Below are 12,586 nucleotides of genomic sequence, written 5' to 3' on the forward strand. Positions count from 1 at the left end.
TTCTCTTATTCTATATATTAGGTCCACAAACTGCAAGCATATTCCATTCTTTAGTTGGGACCTCACTCATTTTCCATATTCTTTTTTAACTTGAGATGGCAGAAATTTAATCTGGAATATTTTCCATGCAAAGCACTGTGCTGCCACAGACTTGCGGCTCTCACCCTATGAAACACTGGATAGAGGCTGACCTCAGCTCCAGAAGTTTTTAAACCCTATTCTAGGGAATACTCAGCTTCTTTCAAAGCTTCAGTGGTCCTTCAATGAAACAATCAGCTAGACAAGTTACACTGAAAAATGACCATCACTACTAATGGTGCAGGATAATGTTGGGAGAGGGTTTTTTTTAATGGTGTACATTCAATTAACGTAAACCAGTGGTAAGGATCCTGAAGCTGAGGCTTCAATACTTTGGCCACCTTATGAGAAGAGAAGACTCCCTGGAAAAGACCCAGATGTTGGGAAAGATTGAGGGCACAAGGAGAAGGGGACAACAGAGGACGAGATGGTTGGACAGTGTCCTCGAAGGTACTAATATGAGCTTGACCAAACTGCGGGAGGCAGTGGAAGATGGGAGTGCATGGCGTGCTCAGGTCCATGGGGTCACGAGGAGTCAGACACGATTAAACAACAGCAGTAGCAGCAGCAGCAGCAACAACAACAACTGGTAAGAATCAACAGGTCTCACCTATGCCCTGCATAAACTGTGTACTTCCTAGACCAGTGGTTCCCAAACTTTCTTCACCCTGAGCCACTTGAAAATTGCTGGAGAATCCTGGGAGGATTGAAACCTGCCTTGGTTGGGCTGCATTGCAGCTGTGCAGATGTCAATTCTCCCGAAGTTTCTCTATTTCTGGTCCTACTGATAACTATAATGCCTAAACGACTTAAAGTTTAACAGAGATTGTTGGGTAAATTCATTCATAGGGGAAATAAAGCTTGGTTATGCAGCAGAGTGTTGTATAGTAATGGCAACAAAGGGGGGTCTGGGAGCATATCATTTGCATTCCAAGCCAAGAACTTGGTGTCTTTGAGTCAAGTTCCATGAGGGAAATAATGGATTGATATAGAATTGGAAGATTGTAAATTTAGGGCATGACCCTTTCTTACTATTACCCCCAAACCCATTTTTACTCTGTACATTACGTGTTTGGTGAACAATATTCAAGAAAACTACTCCTCTAATCTCCCTGCTGATTCCACTTAGATCCCACCCCAGGTTTTGTGAAGCTGAAGATATGATGCATTTGAGAAGGCTGGGAACAAGCAAGTCTATATATACTCAGGGATTTTTATGTAAATGCCCCCCTCCCCCTGTAAAAAACATATTTTGGCTAAAATTCGTAATGTTACATAGCCATGGTTTAATTTTAATCCATTGTTTTTCTTTCTGTTGAAACCACGTTTTCAAGCAGACTGAGAGTGGACTGCTTTAGGACAATTTATGGTCAATGTTCCTGATACCTAGAACATTTTCCCTCTAAAGGGATCAAATTGGACAATGCGAAAGAGGTGGAGGATCAGACCTCAAATGGAAGCCACCAGAGAATGCGGGGAATGGCAAAAATGCTGGTGGTGGTGATGTTAAGGCCAGTTGCGCGCAATGTAGGCCTGGGAATTCTACAGGAGCTCTGTGGGATGGATTTTGTCAAAGCAGTGTGTCACACAAAGCTCTTTGTAATGAAACACACAGCATGGTTGATAGTAAAAGAGGAAATGGAGAAACAGGATCTTTTAGGGGGGAAAGAAGGCTATGTTCAGCTGAAGGAAACATACAAATGGAGTGTCTACCCACTGTTATTGGAGTAATTGGGGTCCCTGCTGATGGAAAGAGTCTGTTTGAAGTGAGTTTTGTCTTCCTACATCTAGAAACAGATGAGGGTTGCCATTTCCTGGTCTCAGCATGTCCACGTTGCTTCAAACCAGCAGAGAACAAGCAGTCTCTCTTCACCAAAATGGCTTTGGTTAAGGCTTCGGATGTGATCAGGAAAGAAAATTTCCATAAAAGCGTTCAACACCCTTTGATTTCACCTAAGTCTCCTTGCACAGCTGTCGGCATGCAGTTGTGTTAAACAAAGTCCTCCTATATTCAGTCTAATATTTGTCAGCTTGAGTCTTAGGTCGGATTCAGCATTCACCCTGCTTCTGCCCATGTCAACAAAAGAGGTTCAAAGACTCTCTCGAGGCAAATCTTTTTAAAAAAGTAGTATCAACACTGACAGCTGGGAAACACTGGCCTGCGAGTGCTCCAATTGGAGAACAGCCTTTACCAAAGGTGTCATGGGATTTGAAGATGCTTGGATTCAGGACGAAAGAGAGAAACACGCTAAGAGGAGGCACGCTTGGCAAACCCTCACCGTGATCAACTCCTGCCAAGGTGATCAGGCCAGGTATGGGGAGGGACCACTTGCCCACACAATAGGGGGAGGATCTTACCTGGGAATCGCCAGTTGGCTCCAGAGCTTCTCCCATCCTACCCACCCTTAGTTAAGCCTTCTTTTGCAGGTTAACCTTTTCTCCACAGGTATGTGGGTGCTACGTCAAGGTCGCTGTTGAAGGGACGTAAAGGAATTCTCCTGCATTGGCAGGTTTGCCTTTCCCATAGCAAAACGTCACAACTTTGGTGGTATCAGGCCTTGGGTGGAATCCTTTAGTCTATCTTCCCTAAATGGGGCAGGGTGTGCAGCGGTGACCCATGCCCCCTTCCTCTTTGCAGCAGTGATACCAGGGTTTCCTGTTAAATGGGTTGTTTGAGGGGAGGCTTTGGCCGTACGCCCAGAGGTTGTCATTGCTCTCCTTTGCGATGGCGGCGTAACAGGGGGCGGCCACTCTTTGCTTGAACATATGTTCTCCAGAGCCAGCCGCCCCCCCCCCACTGGATAACTCTGATGTTCCCCAGATCCCCGGCGGGGGACTGGGATGGATAAACGCCCAATGCCTGAGCCAAGGTCTACTTACATCTGAAACATAATAAAGTTGTGGCCAATTTAATCCCATAGCATGTTGTCTTGAGTCATTATTCCACATGGGGCCGCCCAGGGTTTGGGGGACTCCGCCTGTCCATGCGATGTCCTGCACCTCAGTAGCACCTCACCGCTTCAAAAATTCCAAGCCAAAGTAGATTTCTGTAAATGCCTAGCTCTCTGCATCATCTTTGACACTGTTGTACTGCTCGAGTGTTTATATTTGTCGGCTGCCTCTGCAATGTAAAACAGGAAAGAAATAATGAAAAGGCAAGAAAAATTACTGGAGTAAAAGACAATATGCAGCAAAGAGCAAATACATTACTCACCCCATTGTTAGCTTCAAAAGTGAGTTTTATGTCACTGATATTTCATCCCAAGTGTGTCTCTCAGTGTGTGACTTTTCTATATTATTCTCCGACTCTTCTTCAGGAGAGCAGAGAATTTCTTCCAAGAGCCTGCCAGACAGCATGACAAGAATAAACAAACCTTGCAGCCAAGGCTGCACTATAATTCACACATTCTCTCTGCCACAGACCTTTGGTTTTAGCTATTTTCTGAGTCAAATGTAATACTTTTTTTTTAAAAAAAAAGGGGGGGTTATCTTTTGGTATCAGAAAGCAGACCACCCTTATTACCTTGATTTCTACTAAGCTAATACAGAGCATGCAAAAATGATGAATAAGCCAGGTTACATCAGGATGCAACTGGGAAGGCATGAGAGATATAAATCAACTCTCAAAAGCCTAGCAATTTAGCATTTTTGCTCTCCTGAGAAAATGACAGAAGATTAAGCCTTATTATATTTTTTAAAGAAATGAGAGCAGTGGGAGTAAACTTCTGCCACTTCCTCCTCCTATATGCAGGTGTGTACCTACAGGTTGGCCAAGTTAGTCACCACCAAGGGTACAGGCCCAAAGAAGGGGTGTGCAAAAATCATGCTTCTCCATTCTGGCTTGGAGTGGCTAGGAGCCTGCAGGTGGGTGAGTCGAAAAGGCTCCTCTCAGCACTGAAAAGCAATTTTTTGTGTGCTTCTGGTCCATGGTCTTTTTCCACTTTGGAAGTGCTGATACAGCTTTTTGTCAAGGGCACAAGGGATGAGGGGGCACCAATATATCTCCTTACCAGGGGCACATGGGAGCCTAGGTATGCCTCTGCTTACATAAGCCAAAAGGCATCATAGCCCACAAATTGGATTGTGTCCAATTTCAGTCCCACAGAAATTAATGAGCACGACTCATTTAGGTCTGTTAATTTTGATTGGTTTACTCTGAGTGGGACTGACACTGGGTAAGGTAAAAAGGTAAAGGGCCCCTGGATGGTTAAGACCAGTCAAAGGTGACAATGGGGTTGTGGAACTCATCTCACTTTCAGGCTAAAGGAGCCAGCATTTGTCCACAGACAGCTTTCCGGATCATGAGGCCAGCATAACTAAACTGCTTCTGGTGCAACAGAACACTGTGATGGAAACCAGAGCACATGGAAATGCCATTTACCTTCCTGCCACAGTGGTACCTATTTATCTACTTGCACTGGTGTGCTTGTGAACTGCTAAGTTGGCAGCAGCCGGGACAGAGGAACGGGAGCTCACCCCATCGTAGGGATTTGAACCACTGACCTTCTGATCGGCAAGCCCTTGAGGCTCCGTAGTTTAGACCACAGGGCCATTGACTTCAGCAGAGGCAGCATTAAGAGGAATGAGAGTGGGATAAGAACGCAGTCTACCAGGTCCATGTTTCTCTGTGCATCAATTTCAACAACACAGTGGAAGAGCAAGTAGAAGAATGACCAACAGTGGAATGGAACATTGGGTGGAGTTAGAATGAGTGGCAGTTGGAGTGGAAGGAGAGTGGCTGGAAAACAAAGAAATAGGAAATCAGAGAGATAATAAAAGCATATCTACTATTTAGATTTGCACACTGAGCCTGATGAAGGAATGAGGGATGTCGCTATCATCTCCCTCTTCCTGCAACTTGAAAATGATTGGTACATGCCTAATCACACGGTCTCTCTGATGATGCTTCCTATATGTGGGATTCATGGAGATGTAAGAGTTGGGAACCTCAAACAATCCCTCTCCTGGGTCCTGTACGTCACTAATGGCAGACCTGCCCAGGCTGGTCAAACACATTTTGCTGCCTGAGGCAAAACAGCAAATGGCATTCCACCAAATAATGTAGCACCCAAGGCCATTCAAATTATATTGGCACCCAAGGCATAAATTTCCACAAATGTATCTCCCCATCCCTGGCTACACATATGAGTTATGGTGCCAATTGTTTGGAAAATTAGATCATAACTCAAAACTCTATTTACACTGTCAAATTCAATTTAACAAGGGGATGATCACTGTCATTTAGCAAAAGAAAGAAATTTGACAAACATGTTTGTTTTCAATAAGAACGTTAAATCCCTTTCAATCAGCTGCAATAACAAATACATGCAGAGTCTCATACAGCAGGGTGTTGAAAAGATGGGGTAAATATATCAGTCGTTATAGTGCATGCTCTTTTGAGCTTGAGCATGTTAAGCTGTTGACAAATAAAAATAAACAAATCCAAGGTTCATGCACACTCATGTGGGTCTAAGGAGAGTACAGACACACACATATCATTGCACTTCAAGATTCCCCCTGCCTTCACTTCATTCCTTTGCTGCTTGAGGAGGTCTAGAAGGTCAAAGTTTGTTGCGTGTTGAGATCCGCAGTGCCACCCCCCAAATAATTCACACTTCACACATCAATTTTGTTTAAGGTTTTTGGCATAGTTTTTGGCCACAACTTTTTATTCAAAATACAAAAATTGTGAGTGGTTGCTTAGGCATTGGTTATGACTATCTGTCCTGGCCCTCAAGGACAGAGCTGGTCCTTCCGGACTCCACCGGAAGCCAGCGTGGGAAACAAGTATTGGATGAGAAGTGAGGCTGGGAAACAGACCCTCGCTTCACACCCTCATGTTCCGGTGGGGCTTGCACGGCCCAAGTCCGGCTCCACGGACAAGGACGAAAGAATGGCAAGCCCCTGGATTCCTTTAACGGAATTCCCTTTCCGCATCATTTGGAGGGATAGGCACTTACCCCTCCAAGCACCAATTAACCAATGCCTAACCGCCAACCTTACAAGTTGTGACGATTTGCTACGCAGTAGGCAAAAACCAAATGGCACCAGCCAATCCACCAAATGGCCAAATTCCTACCAGGCCCCCGCTCCAAGGCGAACGACCCCATGACAGGCATAGCAAGGTCAAGCAATCAACTTAAATAAAAACCCCCCTATTAAAGGGAGGGAGGGCGGGTGATCCGATGCAAAAACGGCCAAGAAGGACGTCCCCACGTCCGGCACATCTATTTATAGCTTCTGACTCCTCCTCCAAATTGGTAACAATCAAATTCCCCCAGCAACCCAATTAACCCTTAAGGCCAGGGTTGCTGACAATTTGCCTAGTCATGGGAGGGCGGCCTGTTCCCCAACTGCAACACGTGCTCTCTGCTAAGGGAGAACACACTTTGTGTAAGTTCATTGGGAGAGAGTAGGAGCTCAGCTGTAAAACGTGTGTTATACGAGGAGGTCCTAGATAGGTGGTGTGTGCTGAAAAGCTGCATAGGGAAATAGTTAGGGCCAGAGTATCCAGCTTGTGAGGGCGATGGGTGTGTATGTGTGATGTTGCACATGTGATGTTGCGCAGGTAAACATCACAATGCCTCCCTATGCTGGGCAGAAGCTTCCTGCATTTTGGGAAGGTGGTGGCAGGCCCCTGACAGGATGCTGGAGCCCTCCTGCCTCCTTCCCAAAGCTAGGTGGGTTTTGGGAAGCTGATGGGAGGGGTCTTGGACCCATCAGAGCATCACACCTCCCTTCTTATAATAATAATAATAATAATGATAAATAAATATTTTTTTTATTTATACCCCGCCCTTCCCGGTTCAGAAAACCGGGCTTAGGGCGGCTAACAACAAATTTAAAACACTTAATTGATGCAACAAAAAACAGCATAAAAAACAGTATAAAACGTGAATAACAATAAATTCAGAATTCAAAAATCAATTTAGGAGGGAAATCCATCCAATAAACATTAGATGATCACCAGGGCAAGCTGGCTCATTTAGTCCTATTTGGGCCAGCGAGGAGACCAGGGGAGAATTAGCTGTGGGATCCCAGAGCGGGTAATCTTCATAAAAAGGGGAGGGGGGAAGGAAAGGGAATAAAAGATCAGGCTAAGTTCAAATCAAAAGCCAGGAGGAATAGTTCTGTCTTACAGGCCCTGTGGAAGTTAAATCCTGCAGGGCCCTGGTCTCATGGGACAGAGCATTCCACCAGGTCGGAGCCATCACTGAGAAGGCCCTGGCCCTGGTGGAGGATAATCTGACTCCCTTAGGGTCCGGGACCTCTAAACTATGATTATTAACAGACCTTAAGGTCCTCTGTGGGGAATACCAGGAGAGGCGGTCCAGTAAATACGAGTGCCCTTTGCAAGGCAGAAGCTTCCTGCACTTTGGGAAGGAGGTGCCAAGGGCACATTTAGGGGACTACCCTAGACCCCCTAGTCCACCGATTGCACACTACTGGTATATTTATAGAAAGTCCACAAGCAATGGTTCTTTTCAGTTGTTGTTCCCCTGACATATCTAGTCTGTCTGCACGCAGTCCTCACTTATTCATCCATGTGGGGACAATCCCATTAAATACAACCATGCATCCATAAAATCATACAGCGTATTCCTAGACTGTGTCTAGGTTTTGACTGTGCAATTTTAGCAAGAACACTTAGAAAGGTTTATACATGCAGTCTTATTTGGATGGGGCATCCTTACAGAGATGTCTGGGCCTTCACCCCACATAAACAGCATGCTGGAATGGAGTATCCCGAGAGAAGGCTTGACTGGTTGGCTGAGACAATGAACAGATGTGCGCCGCATTGCAAAGGGTGATGTGTGTGTTTTGGGTTTTTTTGCAGCTCCCACTTGTAGACTATTCATGAACTGTCAACGGCACAGTATGTAAAATTTTATGTAAAGTATTGAGATCCTCTTAAGCTGATCAAAATACAGGCAGTGAGAAAAGGAGAAATAGTAATCAGCACAAATAGTAAAAGTGCAAGCGTTCAAAGTGGAAAATGAGAGATGAGAAATGAAAATGGGCTTTTGGTTTTGTAAAATACTGCACCGAGACAGGCAGAGTGAGCAGGCATGTTGAAACCATCTGGATCACATTTGTTGGTAAGGGAGGGAGAGAAGATTAATTTACTTCTGCTCAGATGTAGCAAAATTAATCTTAATTGGGTTCTTTTGTCATTTGATAGAGTCCATATGGTTTCAGTAATAAACATTCATTAGTTCTTAAGGTTTATTCCTGCTTCAGAGCAAACTTTAGAGCAGTTGTGTTTTTGGTAGTTATACACTGACATTCTCAAGAAGTTGAGCAGAATATTAGCTCAGCTCATAAAGATGCCAACTATTCTTCTAATGCTCTTGGATCCCTTTTAAACAGATATTCCATTTCAGCGATGTGCATGGTGCTTTATATTTTTGAAACCCCCCCCCCCCAAAAAAAACCCCACACAAGACAAGACAAGTCCCTCACATTTTAAAATAGAGAAATACATTATTTTATGTCATTCCATCTCAGAAAAGTCAGGAAATTACTGTTTGTGAGCTGATGAGGGTAACTGGGAAGCAATTCACTTCACCTCAGCAAATTACAATTCCCAGGATTCTCCGGAAGAATGCCTATTAAATTCATGAACCAGGAAACACTTATAGTGGCATGCCCAGAGAGTGAAAGGAAAATGTTCACCAATATTTTCATCATGACCACCCATCATTATATGCTCGTGGTGCAGGGGAGGAGAGAATTTTCTGTTCTCCCAAAGAGATGTAGATTCCATGTTCAGAAAGAGATTGCAAAGTGATTGCCCTAAACCTGCAAATGACTGGTCAGTGACTGATTCAAGGTATGGTCATTTTAGCAGCACAGTAGACCCTCTAGAGAAGTGTTTCCAAACCTTGGGTCTCCAACTGTTGTTGGACTACAACTCCCATCATCCCTAACTTGCAAGACCAGTGGTCAGGGATGATGGGAATTGTAGTTCAAAAACAGCTGGAGACCCAAGGCTGAGTAACACTGCTCTAGACTAGAGGGTGTTGCTTTTCAGCTCCCACCATCCCTGGCAGACTGTAAGTTCTCCATGCAGTAACAGAAGATATATCTTCTTAGAAAATAGAATATTTCATATTGCTAATTTTGTATTTTTCAGTGTTAAGAAGCACTAACAGAATTTCAACAGCTATTTTAATTATATTATTGACTGCTGTCTCATACTGAATACTCAAATATCATTCAATATTTTCAATAATATGCTTTTAGGATTCACAGTTATGCCATTTCCCTGCAAGGAAGAGGGAAAAAACTGGAAAGAAAATTTGTGGCAATAAGGAGTTAATAGCTGGCACCTATACATATTCTTCCATTTGTGTCTGAAGATCTCATCCTGTATTTTTTGATGAAATGTTTCATTGTCTGCATGTCCTGTATTGTTTGGTGAATTGGATTATTGTTCACATTACAGCCTTTGCATGTAATTACTCTGCGGCCTCAGCTTGTATCTCTTTTATCTGTTTATATCAATATTACTTTTTAATTGAGTTCCTGCGACTTGGTCTCTCTTTTTTTTACTTCTCCCTACAGGGCACCATCACATTTACTTTTGAGTGTATTTTTCATAAACAAGCTAGACGCAGCTCAAGCACCAAAGTAACTCTAACAACAGCAATGGAAGATACTTCAGAGGATGCAAGAGATGAGTTATACGGCAAATTAAAGCCATCATGTTTCTATGATATGCAAGAAAACAGATGCTAAAATTAATTTGGTTCCTGAAGCAGAGTGTAATTAAGACGTACCTGCATTGTGTGCAGGTTAAAAAACAACCAACCCACCTCAAATCAAATGGCAATATAAATGCAATGAAGCCTGCTTTTCCAAATTACCTCTAAGTTTTTGGCTGTAAATACTTCTGCTAAAGAATCACACTCTTTTTCTTCTCATGTTTTTCTGGTTCACCCAACAACTTTTGCTCTCCGGGCGTCATTATGGCATTCACTACTCCATTTCAGAGTTTGGTGGGGGGACAGCATTAAAACACATCCCAAACGAAAAACAATCAGCCCAAGGCATTTAGGCAGCCGGATTTTAGTCAAGCACCTGAAGGAAGACAATGTTGTGGAGTGACAGCTCTCACTTGGAGGGGCATTCCAAAGGGTCGGTGCCATTACTGAAAAGGCCCTGCTGCTAGAAAAAGGGATCAACTCTTCTACACAGCATTGAATTGCTGAACTGAGATGAAATCACCTGTGGGGTGAGGTGCTATACAGGCAATGGAATGAGCATTGAGCCCGATCACTATCAGTGGTTCCAGCCCTTTCCCAACATTAGTTATGCTTTTCACCAACCTTCTTCATATTTTCATCTGTTTTTGAAAGTCTATGTTTACAAAGAACTAGAGGCAGCTTTGGAATGCGGGTGGTGCTGTGGGTTAAACCACAGAACCTAGGACTTGCCAATCAGAAGGCTGGTGGTTCGAATCCCCGCAACGGGGTGAGCTCCCATTGCTTGGTCCCTGCTCCTGCCAACCTAGCAGTTTGAAAGCACCTCAAAGTGCAAGTAGATCAATAGGTACCACTCCAGCAGGAAGGTAAATGGCATTTCCATGCGCTGCTCTGGTTCGCCAGAGTCATGCTGGCCACATGACCCGGAAGCTGTACGCCGGCTCCCTGGCCAATAAAGTGAGATGAGCACTGCAACCCCAGAGTCGGTCACAACTGGACCTAATGGTCAGGGGTCCCTTTACCTTTAGAGGCAGTTTTAAATAATAATAATAATAATAATAATAATAATAATAATAATAATAATAATAATTTATTAGTTTTAAATTTCAATAATCTAATAAAAGCCTCATTATAACAATACCAAATTATAATACCATTAATAATGCCAATTATTCAAAAGCCGAATTATACAATTTAGGTGGCCCCCCACGTGCTGGAATTGATGGTTAGATAATTTACTTTATTCCTGTGTTCCAAAATCTTATAAATTTCCATTACCCTCCCATCAGAACTAGAGGCAGTTTTTAAAAGGCTTTTTAAAAGGAAAAAATATATATTAAAAGAAGCCAAACTTCAAGTCCTACTGATTTTAAGGGAAGAGAAGGAAGCCTATGCTTTTCTTTCCAATTCCCATCCATAGATCTGAAAACTACTTAGTTTACATCATAATGGCTAAAGTTGGAGAAGATTGCCTTAAAGTTCACAACATTAAAACAAGTTTGGACTGTATTTTACTGTTGACCATGCAGAAATCCCGGCACACTGATCTGAGTCCCATTGAATCCCGTGGGTCTGACTTCTGAGTAGACCTGTATAGTAATGAACTGTTCTTTTTAGTACTGCATAGTACTGTTAGTTAAGATAGATCATAATTAATGATTCCCCTTTCACCTGAGAATAGGACAAACTCACACTGTTTGACCTTCTCTTCCATGGGTAAATCTATTAGGGAAATATGTGAGTAGAAAAAGCTGAAGTTAAATCAGAGTTTATTAAAATGTCAAAGACATGGAGGAAATATATTTAAAAGAAAAGGTTTAAAGTTTAATTGTTGCTCTTTTATATTTTAGCAATCTTTTCAAGTCTTGGGAGTTGTAATAAGAGAAAAACTGGTTTAAATTCCATATTCATAAGTATTATTTATATTTTAAATAGTACTTGAGCCTCGGAAAGATCAATAAAATGGCAATTTATACAGATACATAGATTTGCACAAGACTATTATTCAGCTTTGCATTTCCCTCTTGTTAACTGCAGAAGTCTCTAGAGATAATAATGTTACAACAAAGTTTGTTATATGGCTATTCAGCATTATAATCGAGGCCCAAACAATATTGGTTAATTAATCACATGACTTTTAAGCAATTTAGTCGAGATAAATTTATGAAACAGACTTACACTGGATCCTGATTCAGAATTTCCACTATCACCACTTGCTGAGGAATGTGTGGAAAGGTTCATAGAATCAGAACCCCAGGGACCCCAAGAGGCATCTAATCCAATCAGAATCAGGGACCCCAAGAGGCATCTAATCCAATCCGCTGCAATGCATTCCAAAAATGGATACTGCCCTGCCACTTGCTTCAGCTTGGCATGGTAAAGGAAATTGTTTGCCCAGTTCTGTATTCAGGATAATTCCGCCACTTCCTCTAGTTGTCGAAGAAAAAGAATTCGGAGGTAAGCAATATCAGCAAGCCAATTAATACCTGCTGGTGCAAGTGGCAGGATTGGAAATGGTGGAGAGTGTAAACAGGAAGTTCTGTGAAAAACTATCAGTTCTGTGAAAAACTATCAGTTCTGTGAAAAACTATCAGTAGCTAAAAGACTGTCATAGGAGTCATTCACACTTCCACTTGTCTCGTGCCTAGAAAGCAAGGGTTCGAGAGGTTTTCTGTTTGCCCTATGCTTTCTGACCATGGGTCAGAGTGGTTTCCATTTGCCCCACAGCTTTCCCTGGGAAAACCCACTCTTTACTTGTTCTGAATCAGAACAAATGTTAATCCATAGAACACTTGACATTT

General features: G+C 42.8%; 1 protein-coding gene and 1 long non-coding RNA gene across 3 annotated transcripts in view; both read left to right on the plus strand.

Moving 5' to 3' along the window:
* The window catches only part of LOC310848513, a 12,510-nt gene extending 2,564 nt beyond the window's left edge, over positions 1-9,946 (plus strand). Inside the window, exon 2 of the long non-coding RNA XR_014566475.1 lies at positions 9,646-9,946. This is a non-coding gene — a long non-coding RNA (uncharacterized lncRNA). The remainder of the gene's footprint in view (positions 1-9,645) is intronic.
* The window catches only part of LOC310848329 (dynein axonemal heavy chain 3-like), a 622,604-nt gene that overhangs the window by 62,763 nt on the left and 547,255 nt on the right, over positions 1-12,586 (plus strand). The gene's annotated exons all lie outside the window — the stretch shown is intronic.

Source organism: Podarcis gaigeae (genome assembly GCF_964106915.1).
Source record: "Podarcis gaigeae genome assembly, chromosome: 7".
Lineage (NCBI taxonomy): Eukaryota > Metazoa > Chordata > Lepidosauria > Squamata > Lacertidae > Podarcis > Podarcis gaigeae.